We start from the raw sequence: 13,193 nt of genomic DNA on the forward strand, positions 1-13,193 counted from the left end.
TTCTTGAATGATCCCATAATATGATTGTGTAGCATCAATCGGAGTTTTATCCTTTGCACTCGCATACTCCCTAGATGATGCAATCGTTGAAACCCCACAATTCTGGACCACCTTTGATTTCTTATCCTGACGTTCAGTGTAAAAGGTATAACCATTGATATCATATCCTTCATAGGAGTTAAAACTGTCACGTGGACCGTATGCCAACCACTTAATTGTATCAGGTACATGATGGTTTTTGCAGACAATTCACACGATTACTTTATTGTGAAACCAGTCAATGAACGACCTGTTATGCTCATTCATCAATGCCCTCTCCCCTTTTGACGGATTTTTGTGACGCAATTCACGCATATGTCTTTCTAAGTATGGATTAACTTCAGTAACATGGTGCAACACAAAAAGATGAGCTTTATGCAACTCATCCAATGAAGGTGCAATATGTCGCATTCCGACCCCACCTTTGCCTTCTAATCTACCCTCGTGTCTCGACTTTGGAAGACCTATCGTCACAGCCTTAGCAAAATAAGAAGAACAATATCCTCCAACCTCTTCGGCAATTGTTCCTTGAATAATACTCGCCTCTGGTCTTGCTGGATTCTTCACTTTCTTTTTCAAAGAACCCATATGTCTCTCAAAAGGGTATGCCCATCTTAAAAACACAGGACCACACACTTAATCTCCCTTACCAAATGAAGGACTAAGTGAACCATAATGTCAAAAAAAGAAGGTGGAAAATACATCTCAAATTGACAAAGTGTGATCACCACCTCATTTTGCAAAGCATCCAACCTATCAGGATCAAGTACCTTGTTGCATATGGTATTGAAAAATGAACACAACCTCGTGATAGCAAGTCTGACATGTTTTGGAAGAATCCCGCGTATTGCAATCGGCAAAAACACTTGCATCATCACATGACAGTCATGAGATTTCAACCCAATTAATTTCAGATCAGTCATGGAAACAAGTCTTCTCATGTTAGATGAGTATCCAGTGGGAACCTTAATACCGTATAAACACTCACAGAACAATCGTTTCTCTTTCCTAGACAATGTATAGCAAGCTGGAGGCAAATACGTTGTTGTTCCCTTTCCTTTCTTAGCCTTTTCCTTAACCTTTGGCCATAAATTAGGCCGAATCTTCAATTTCTCCATATCTCTACGAACCTTAAGACCATCCTTAGTCTTTCCTGGCATATTCAACAGAGTACCGATAATTGCATCACAAACATTTTTTTCAATATGCATTACGTCGAGACAATGTCTAACTGGTAATATTTCCAATAAGGAAGTCTCCAGAATATAGACTCTTTTTTCCAAACGACACCATCGTCTTCCGAAGGTTTAACCCCCTTACCAAATATTGTTCCCATCCCCTTAACACGATTATAAACTTCTTTTCCAGTTAACGGATAGGAGCTGGACCATTTTCAACAAACCCGTTAAATGGTGCTTTTTTCTTTCGATATGGATGAGAACTATGTAGGAATTGCCTATTAATGATATAGACATGTTTCCCACAATGTGGCAAATGTGTAGCCTCCATGCCATTCTCACAAATGGGACATGCCTTTTTCCCTTTGACCTTATACCCCGATAAATTCCCATAAGCAGGATAATCATTTATAGTACAGAATAGCATAGCACGAAGCCTGAAATCTTCGTTAGAATACGCATCAAACACCATAACACCTTCGTCCCACATCTTTTTGAGATCTTCGATGAGAGGTGCAAGATATATGTCTATATCATTTCCCGGCTGCTTAGGCCCAGAAATTAAAAGAGACAACATAATATACTTCCGCTTCATGCACAACCATGGAGGAAGATTATATATCACTAAAAGAACAGGCCAAGTGCTATGTTGACTACTCAAAGTACCGTAAGGATTCATTCCGTCCGTACACAATGCAAGTCTCAAGTTCCTAGCTTCCTGACCAAAGTCTCTATATCTGGAATCGATAGCTTTCCATTGAGGAGAATCTGCTGGATGCCTAAGCATCCCATCTTTCTTTCTGCGATCAGCATGCCATCTTAGGTTTTGTGCATCTTCTTTTATAGAAAAGAGCCTCCTAAACCTTGGCACAACTGGAAGATACCACAACACTTTCGCAGAAGGCCCAGTATTGCCCGGTCCGGGCACAACCCCATCCGGCAATTTGTAGCGGGACTTACCACACCTCGGGCATTCATAAAGGTCCGCATACTCATTTCGATACAACATGCAATCATTCGGACATGCATCGATGCGCTCATATTCCAAACCCAAAGGACACATTAATTTTTTGGCATATAGGTAGATTTTGGTAACAAATTACCCTCAGGAAACATATCATGTAAAGCTTCTAAGAGTTCTGTGAAGCCTACATCAGTCAAATTATGTTTCGCTTTTATGTTGAAAAGAGTTAAAACCCACTCAATTGAGTGTATTTTGTACACCCTGGATAAAGGGGTTTCCCAGCAGCTTCAGACAAACTGTCAAACACTCGTGGCCGCTCATTAAAATGGTCACGAGCCCCTTCCAACATCTCACCTATTCGATCACCAAACTCTTCATCCTCAGTGTCACTATTATCTCCGTTGTCATTTTCATCACCTACTACATCATCCCTTCAATCCTAACATGATCTTCTACACAACTTCATTCTCAACCCCGACATTCGACATATCAATTTCTAATGAATTACTAGTGCCAACATCAACATTAACCCTATCCTGAGTATATTTTCCCTGCTCACCATGCCATAACCAAATATAATACTCAGCCCTAAATCCACGACGGATAAGATGATCCCTTATGGTCCTAATATCAGAAATCATATTCACATTGTAGCAATCAACACATGGACAATAAATCTCAGCCTCGCAAGTAAGTTGTTGATGTTCTACAGCACGTTTACAAAACTCATTCACACCTTCTACGAACTCCAACGTATTCCGCTTTCCATACATCCAACTTCGATCCATTTCTAAAAACCCCAACACATACATATATACAAATTATTATCAATTTAAAATTCACATAACTCCAACACATACAACAAACTAATGCATGCTTCCATTGGGTCCTTATCACTCCAACCTAACCCATCCTTAAACGTCCAATCCCACTAGTGAATGCATGTATCATCTTTGATTCTAAGTAAAATTCGGCAGCATTTCCCTTCAGTTCTCCAAGTACACGATAAAGATAATTGTTTATCTTATATGTACCCGGAGAACAAATTAGGGAAATGACTAACCGTATTTCACTTAGAATCAAAGAATCAACACACATTCACCACCTAAGTGAGATGTGACGTTTAAGAACAGTCCCAAAACGGGGACTATTCAAGACTTACTCCTAATGAGTAAGTCTTGAACGGGTATCTAGGCAATATGATGTACATAAAAACAATCGCATTCAAGCGATTCCAAATATTCACCAAACAATAATCGCATTCAAGCGATTTCAAGTTATCATCAAACAACAAATACCAAACCATTCCTTAGATTTCCCTTCCCTCCCATTGGTAAGTCTATCAATATAAAGGCATTGCATTCATATCAATTTAAACAAAGAATTACAAAAAACAAATCCCGTATAACATATTAGGGCATACAAAAACTAAAGCAAAATTATCACAAAATCAGTTTTTAATACTCAAATCTTATAACTAAGCATATATATACTTTATACTAATCATTTTAAACTACAATTTAAGCCAAAAATTTATTAAAACACTAATTAAGAAAAATTTACAAAAAAACTAACCTAAGATGACAAAACGGCGAGGAACAAGCTTGAATGCACCGGAAATTCTGAGGAGAGGCGCCGGAGGAGAAGTGCCAGAGGAGAAGCACCGGAAAACAAAGGGGGGAGTGAATACCGGAGTCGATTCGCTGAAGCAACGAAGGAGAGAGGCGGCGGAGGAGAACTGCCGGACCGAAACGCCGGAAAACGAAAGGGGGACGCCGGAATGTTGTTGCGAAATCGCCGGAAGACCGAACGTGTCGCCGGAGGAGAGAGAGAGAGTGTGAGGGGGTCGAAAGTTTGAGAGAGAGTACTGTGAGAGAGTTTAGAGATAGAGATTGAGAGTGTGAGAGGTGAGAGAGTTGAGAAACCCGCGTCCCTTTTTTTTTTGGATTGCCAGCGAATATTGCTGCGGTTCCACGTGAAACCGCACAATATTGCTGCTAGGGCCCACATGTTTTCAAAATTTGCCGTTGACTAATATTGCTGCGGTTTTTGGCGGGAAACCGCAGCAATATTGTAATTTTCAATTTTTTTTCCTTTTTGCGTGTTATATTTCTGCGTACAGGTAATACCGCAGCAATATCAGCGCAGCAAATAGCATTTATTCTACTAGTGAAATACATTTACATGAAGTGATCAAACCGGATCTTCGAAACAATACAATAATACACCATAAGGATTCTTTTCAATTACACTACATAATCTCCAGCATAGCTTATATGTAAATCATCTCTTATAACAACGATAATTCTTTAACCACATCGAAGTTCGCTTCAACATTTTCTCCAAAGATCATTAACATTGAACGCTTCCCCCACCAGGATAGGTTCGAAGAACCAAATCAGAAAAACTAAGTACACACTATCCAACCAGAAAATCTTTTTGGTGGCTTAAAACACATTTACAGTTTTAAGTTTATCTTACGGGACATTTGAAATCAAGATACAGAAAAGTCATAATGAAAGAATTATATAACAAATACTTGAACACAATTTATAATGTCACTTGTTTAAAATAATAATACGAATATCTCACAAAATAATTAGCATATAATTTAATTGAAAGAATCGTTAACATTCTACAGAATCTAATACAGTCTTCCATAATCAACCTTAATTTTGAAATATTCTAAAATATATTAATGTCTCTTCCTTTTGTGTTTTCTTTATAATAACTTTTAATCCAAATATATAAAAGTATAGATAACTCCTTTCATCTATACCTAATGAGTTCTTAGTAAATCATTCACATATTTGGCACATGATCTCCATAGACTTTGGATAGTAAAATATTACTTCGAGAAGGAATAACTTTCCACGAAACCATTTGCATATTCGAATACATATTCCATTTTTTCAGAAATCATATTGAAATCATATTAGACTGAGGAAAAGAACACGATTAGAGTAGCCAACCAGGCGAAGTCTCTAAGTTTTTACAAGGGAAGTTCCCCTCTTCCGTTTTGTACAACTTGCAATACTTTTAGGACATGTCCCCATAATACATAAATACAGAACATAAATGTTGTTCATCACTACTCTAGCAACTTCTTCCCCTCACAGAAACATAATCAATATACATAATTCACAATTAAATATTTTCTAAAGCTCAATTCATAATTCTCGAGTCAGATATATCAAAATATCATAACATAATCGCTTTTGGATATAATTCAATCCTTTACAAAATCCATTTGCTAAAACCATTAAAAATACCGACTTTAAAGTAAATATAGTCCAATGTTATTATAATCGAAGCTCAAAACGTGGCTTACCAATCAAAATGTTAAAACAAATTTAATCTTAAATAACTTCATATCTTAGTTACAAAAGTTTTCTTACTTAGAAATAAAATTTTATTTAATATTAATTTTGACAACCGATACATTTAAGCGAATCTCGATGTTGTACTTATGCTCAATGATACTAATTATAATATTCTTGTTATATCCCAAGTAGAAGTTGTGTTATTCACACTCATCCTAGAGTTAAAATGTGATATTACAAATAAATTGTTCATCGCTCATAATCATAGATTTCAAAGTTTGCATCACATATACTTAAACCTCATGATACATAATATCCCATAACCTAGTTCTATAATTTAGATATATAAAAACTTATGATTCTAGAATTCAAACTATTATTACTCCATAATAATAGTTGCTTCCTCTAGAATACTTGATGGTTGATCCCAGATCTTAATTATTCAACACTTCATACTTGAACTCTCGATCTTCTAGTAACTCAACTAGAAACTATTTAACCTCAAATTCAATCTCACACAAATGTCATATGAACTCCAAACTCCATTCTTTTTTCCTAACTTAGTATCATAAACTTAAATTTGGTCATAATGATTGTAATGATGCTAATTCTGAAACCTGACAACTAAAAACTTTAGTTTTTATATTATGGTTTTTGGTTTTCGAAAAGACTGAAAAACAGAAAATGATAACGAACAAGCCTTTAGTTATTGATTTGAATTTTGTAACCCCAAATAATTAAACTTACATCCATATTTATATGTACATGTATTCCCTTCATTATCAAGTCATATCGCTAAGTTTACAACACGTCCAACATAAAAAAAATTCACATTATCCCGACTTCTCTTTTTCTTCAACCTAACTCCTCTAGTTAGAAAGTGAAATGTGTAACCTTTATTATATATTCTAGTTTAGTAATCAAATTATAAATTCATAATTTAATTACATCCCATCCTTATGTACGAGATTTACAAATCTTTTACAATATCAAATTACTATCCGATACTCCTTCAACACCTAAATATTGAACTCTTAATTATATTACCATTATGAAGTTTTCATCCTTAACCTAGCTTAACTTGACGTCTGTTATTCATGGCATCCCATCGATACGTAGTTATATCATCTTTTAGACTCAAGAAGTTCTCATATAATTTTCTCACAGATCCATTATGAGACATTTAAACTCTGAAACTACAACTTTAATTAACAACTCAATTGTCTCACACAATAATTTATATTCCTAACCGAATTCTTCAACGACCAATTCATTCTTCAATTACTTAATATATATATAACCCAACTTCCTCACATTACCACAAAATAGGGCTATAACAACAGCCTAAATGTGTTGGTAAAGATCCATTAAATGTTGCCATAGACCTGTAGCAACAGTTTACATGGTGTTGCCAAAAGGTGGTGCTACTATAACTCTATGGCAACAGTTATGATGCATTAGGCAACAATATTATAAAACTGTTGTCATAGTTATCATTAGCAACGCTTTTCTTAGCCAATGATTTTTAACTTTTGCCAACAGTTTTATTATACCTAAGGCGACATTATTAAGTTGTAGTAACAATTATTTACGATTTCAAGCAACATTTTTTAGTATTTAAGCTAACACTTTTATTATCTATAGTAGCACTATCAACAATCTATGACAACATTTATTGCTCTAATACTGCAACAATTTTGTAGTCTATAGCAACATTTCTTGATACTCCTATTGCAACACTTAAGTCTAGCAATAATGTTTCTTGCTACACTATTGCGACATTTTTATGTGAGTCTATAACAACATTTCTTGACACAACTATTGCGATACATATATGAGTCTACAACGACGTTTCTTCATACAACTATTATGACACTTTAATGTGAGTTTATAACAACAGTTTCACACGCGTCTCATTAAAATGAAAATGTTATCCAGAATATCCACCTAGAACAAAAGGAAGATATTTATTTTGAATTAAATTTTACTTGTTTTTAAAATAAGTTATCCATAACAATCATTCTAATAACAAAAAGCATTATTATAATAAACATACAGTAATTTAGGAAATTAATGAATCTCCAAAAAAAACTAATAGTTCAAGCAATCTAGACCATATCTAGTATTTAATCTATTTGTCCAAAATTAGTCCAAAAGAACTTCAATCTATGTCCTTCCTGCCATCTTTTTTATTCACCAACACTAGTGAAAAAAACCTCATCTGTTGCGGTCAAAATGGACGTTAACGATTCGAAAATCAATCGCAACAAATGGAGCCGCAACAATATACACTTTTTTTACTAATCCGGTCCATGATCGGATTAGTTAGCAACTAACTGATCTGGTCATTGTTGAAAATCCGATCAGATTTGTGTAGTTTACTAATTCAGTTTTCAATGATGACCTTATCAGTTTGTTGCGGATTTAAATAAAAGCCCTCGCATCACAGGCAACAACCACAAATCAGATTAAAAATAAAAAATATATCCAACATTTTATTGTTTGGATCCCATATTGATATAAAACAAAAAACAATTTCAATAATCCATCATTTGTCATCTCATTGTTTACCATACTTAACTCCACAAAAATTTAATTTCATTAATCAAAATATACAAATCATATATTAACACCAGCATAAAATTTAAATTTAAAAATCTAAAATGAAAAAAAGTTACAAGTCACCAAATATTAGAATCGAAGTGACTAATTAATATATCTACAAAAAAAAACTAGTCACAAGAAACTAAAATTTACAAGATAATTCAAACAAATGATAAAAATTTAAAACGAAAAAATCCAAGACAAAATTTGCAGGAAATTAAAAAAATTAAAATAATCACGAACACTAGATCTGGGCCCTCGCTTCATTCGTACAATTTTCCCAAAATCGTGTTTCTTCCTTGGCTTACTTCATTTGTAGAAAAATAAAAATTGTTCTTGTTGATGTTGTTGGTTGGCGCTGTTGTTGTTAGCGAATGAAGATCGAAGAACTATGACTTTCATTTTTGTTTTTGCTGTTAGCGAACGAACGAAAGCAAGAATTTTGTTTTTGTTGTTAGCAAACCAACGAAACCCATATTATATTTTCTTCGAAGATTTCTTCTTCCCACTTTGTACTTTCATATTGAAGAGGGGTTAGGATTTATGGTGGGTGAGAGGAGAGATCGAAGCGGGTTTAGGGTGGAGAGATCGAAGTAGGTTTAGGGTGGAAAGATCGAAGAGGTTTGTGTTGGATGAGAGGAGAGATCGAAGAGGGGTTAGGGTCGGACGTGAGAGGAGAGATCGAAAGGTTTATTTTTATGGTGGGAGAGAGAATGAGCGAGGGAAGAGGGGTTAGGGGTTAGGGTTTATGGTGGGTGAGTGGATTAGAGAGGGAAGAGGGATGAAGAGGGGTTAAGGTTTGTGAGGACACGTTTAATACAGAATGTGATGAGGTAGCGTTAAATAGAGAAACACAAACGAGCAGCAAGCACGTGAAGGGAAGAAACCTACTTCCTCTGCCTGAACAAAGGAAAATAATTCTAAAGAGCAAAAAAACTTGTTGCAAAACAACAACTTAAAGCCGTGGAAGAAACCAAAACGAGTAGCACATCTTCCATTGCAGGATTGTAACAGACTGACAACGAGAACAAACAACTCCAGCGGAACATACCAAAATGAATTTGGCATCACGTTGTTTTCTTGACTAGGAAAAATTGACAAGTTGACAACAATAATCCTAATTATGGTCGCTCTTTTAATGTATAGAAATTTTTAGATCGATACCTTTATTTTTTCTTCTTAATAAATGTTTTGTCATGCTCATACCTACTAGGTATGCTTTCAACTCTTCAGCTTGTTTATCCACAGTCTAGTCTATGGAAAAAAAGAAGAAAATTATCAGAGACAAGGTTTCATATGATTATGGAGTCTAAATCTAACAATTTAGGAGAATATATATTAATCTGAATGATCAGAATAATATGATATAAGCTGTAATTAACCACCCAAATTATTAGTAGAAATCTTATACAGGAAAGATATCTTTGAATACGTATAAGAGGCAACATTTAAACTAAGAAGAACCGTATAATTATAAAATTTCAAAGTTGCAATCATAATTGTTTTAAGCAAGTTAAAATTAAGACTTCAGAGAATATGAAATGTTACAACAATGTTTCATATGCAATAAGGCATCAAATTGTATATTTATTATAAACTTTCAAGGTGCAACTAGCAATACTATTACCTTAAACGCATTTAAAGATTATTAAAGAAGATTCAATTCCTGTAAAACCCATTTAATTCTTCCATCAAAGAAGGTTCAAAAGAACCCTGAACTAGAGACATTATTCAATTTAAGTCTCAATCTTAAACCATTTTGATTCAGACAATTATGGACCAAGGTTAAAGAAAGGATAATTCAGCAATGTTTCTTTTCCACAACTACTACTTATAATTCTATCAGAGTAGCACTACAAGATAGTAGCGTCTTACAAGATAGACAAGCAAGTTTCGATTACGTACTTACCACTCTTTAGGATAATCGTAGCGTGCTATTTTTTATATCGATACTGTAATCCCCGTAATTTCATGGATTTTATAAATATATTTTAGTATTTATACATTCATATATAAACATAGTTTAGTTTTAAATGATTTAATTATTTAAACAAGATTGACTATTTTGAAAGTCAAAAGAAATTATTTTAAGGATTTAAGGAAGTTAAAATATTTTGTTAAGCAAGGCATGCTTTGAAAAAATATTTAAATACTAATTTGATTTGGAAAAGAAGTTTATATGGGCTTGAGTAACCCAAAATTCTAAGTGGATTAGGAAAAGAATTTATATTGGTAGGAGTTTTAATTCATTAATCCTATTCATCATCAAAACTTTATTTTGAACCCAATTTCCTTTTCCTAAGCCCAAAAGGAGAAACCTCTTTATAAATACCTTAGACCCAATTGTTTTACCACACAAAAATTTATTCTCTCTCTTTTCTCCAAAACAGCCGCCCATCTCTCTCTCTCTTCCACGTGCTTCTGTTTTTTTGTTTTTTCTCTCAAGTTTTCTTTCTTCTTCTTCAAGTAACGCTTTCTTCTTCGCCAATAAACGTCACCACACCTTTTCAACCGCCAGTTCCCTTGTGCGCCGCTACTGACAGGCGTGTTGTTCCTTTTTTGGCGCCTCGTTCATTGTTCTTTGATTTGTTGGTTAATTTCTTTTCTTCTTCCTCAAGTTTTAATTAAAGATCATGTTTTTATACTTTATTTTAGTACTAATCATGATTAATAACTTTAATTTATTGTTTTAATAATTAATCCTGGATTATATATATTATGTATTAAAAGAATAAAAAATTTCAGATTTGATTGTTATTTTTAGATTGATTTTGAATTATCAAAGCATGGATTTTTAGAGTATTAAATATTGGAAAATCATAGTAGCATGTTATAAACTATGAGATTGATTTAAATTATGAATTTAAGCATGTTTAAGTATGTTTAAAGAGAGTTTTATAATTTTATAAGTTGTAGGAATTTTAGAAAGGGCTTTAATAATGGAGTTTTAAGGATTCTAATTACTAGTATGGTAGTACTATGCTAGATATCAAAAGTAATTGAAGTTTTAATGGTAAAAGCAACTTTTAAATATTTTTAAAGGGGATATAAAGTATTTTAAAGTTGTATTTTATTTAGAGTATTGACTTGGATTTATATTGATTATTTTCGGCGGAGATTAGTTAGTAGGTGACTTTTAAGTGATTAATTAAAGGTGGCCTATCAGTTTGTTTACACAAGGTACATACATACCTATGTGCTATGTGATATAGTATCATGATTTAAGAAGGAAAAGTTGTAGTATCATGTATAGGAACTTTGTAAGTTCATATGTGATTTCTAGTATGATTGGATTCATGTTTTATGCTTATGTGCAAACATGTTGATTATGAGTTAATGATTATCATGTTTTTATGGTATTAATGATGCAAGCATGCGGATGATAACTTTAGCTATTAATTCACATGGGGGAATTAATATATTATTGAGATTGAATCATGTTTAATCATGTTTTCCCTTACAGTAGTATTTTCACTACTTTATAAGGACTGTGGGTCTTATTTGGTAAGTTGACAAGTTGTGTCTTTGAAAGGTAAGATTAATTGTTGGCTAGGTTCAATAAATTAAGAAAGATTGAAACTAAAGAAAGTAATCTTGAATTGTAAGTTGTGTGATCACTTATTAAATCCTAAGATAAAAGAGAAGTTCAGTTGTGAATGTTGGATTTGATATTTATGTGTTACTTGTGTGTGTTTTAGCAAGTAATAAATTGTAAATCACTTAAAGTGTAACTTGGATAGTAATATAATTTAGACTGGTGCACGTCTAGAGTTGGACAATTAGGAGTTAGGGTACATGGTGAGCGTGCCATGACTTTTTCTGGGAGATGGATTGATCACCATTCCTATTTTTCAAAGGTTCCTCAATATTGCAGGTCATCTTGAAATACGAAGAAGCGCCCGTATTTCATCTTCCTAGGTGAAGGCAAGTTTAGATAAGACAACTCGATCCAATAACTATTCCATTTAAGTAATAAAAAGATGTTTAAAGTTTAGTTCAATAGAAGTTATCTACAAAATGTTATATTTTGATATTATTATTTATCCCTGCATGTTATTTATTAGTATCATATTAGGAATGTTTATGTAATACTATGTAATACTTAGCTTTGCTGATTATGTGCTTTGTTTGTTATTCTTGATCATGACTTTGCCTTATTGATCCTGTGATGACCCATTTTGGTGAGCAGATTTTTTAGAGCATTTATATTTACAGTTTCGCATCTGTTGCATCATTGGGAATTTCGAAATGGAGAGCTTGTGTAACATATTCTTATATTTGCTACCTTAGTAGGAACATATTATAATAAGTTTGGTTTGAAGTAGACATTTGTAGTATGTTTGATTTTAAGTACTTATTTATTTATTATATTAAAGTATGAAGTTTAGTTATATGTTTTCCGTTGTAAAATTCTGAATAAGCCGATACGTTATCACACGGGTAATAATGCTTTGATAATTCTCTATTTTTTATATTGAAAAAGTATTTTTGAAAAGGGAGCGAGAATTATCGGGGTGTTACAAGTACTGCCAGCTTCAAAGCTATCTGGGAGTCCACAAGAACAAAGATTTTAGCAACTAGTCAACTACTCTCTATGATGCAACCTATAAACTTAGAAAGGCTAAAAATACTCTAATAACCTAAAGCCAAAAACCATTGCATGAGAGCCGACAAAAATGGGACCACATATTACACAACCTTATCATTTTCTTCTCTCAAGTGAGATAACAATAATTTATGCCTTAGATGAATCTTCTCATCACTATTGATTCCCCTGAGAAGCATTAAAAACATGAGTTCCATCTAAGGACAAATGAATCAGTTAATAGTTTTCAGGAAATCAACGTAAAATTAAGACGCCATAATTTAACCAAAGAAACCATCTTCCTTCTCAACGACATATGAAGAAAAAAATGAATAAAGAAGTTAGGAAGAGGCAATGAAGCAAAGATTGGACTATGGAAAAATATCGAAACAGAACGAATTGTATCATAATTGTACTATTCTAGATCAGGAAATCCTTTATCAAAGTTATGAGAGAAAACAAACTATTAGCGGATTTATAAACATAAAGTTATGAGAGAA

Source organism: Beta vulgaris, chromosome 1, assembly GCF_026745355.1.
Source record: "Beta vulgaris subsp. vulgaris cultivar EL10 chromosome 1, EL10.2, whole genome shotgun sequence".
NCBI classification, from domain to species: Eukaryota; Viridiplantae; Streptophyta; class Magnoliopsida; order Caryophyllales; family Amaranthaceae; genus Beta; species Beta vulgaris.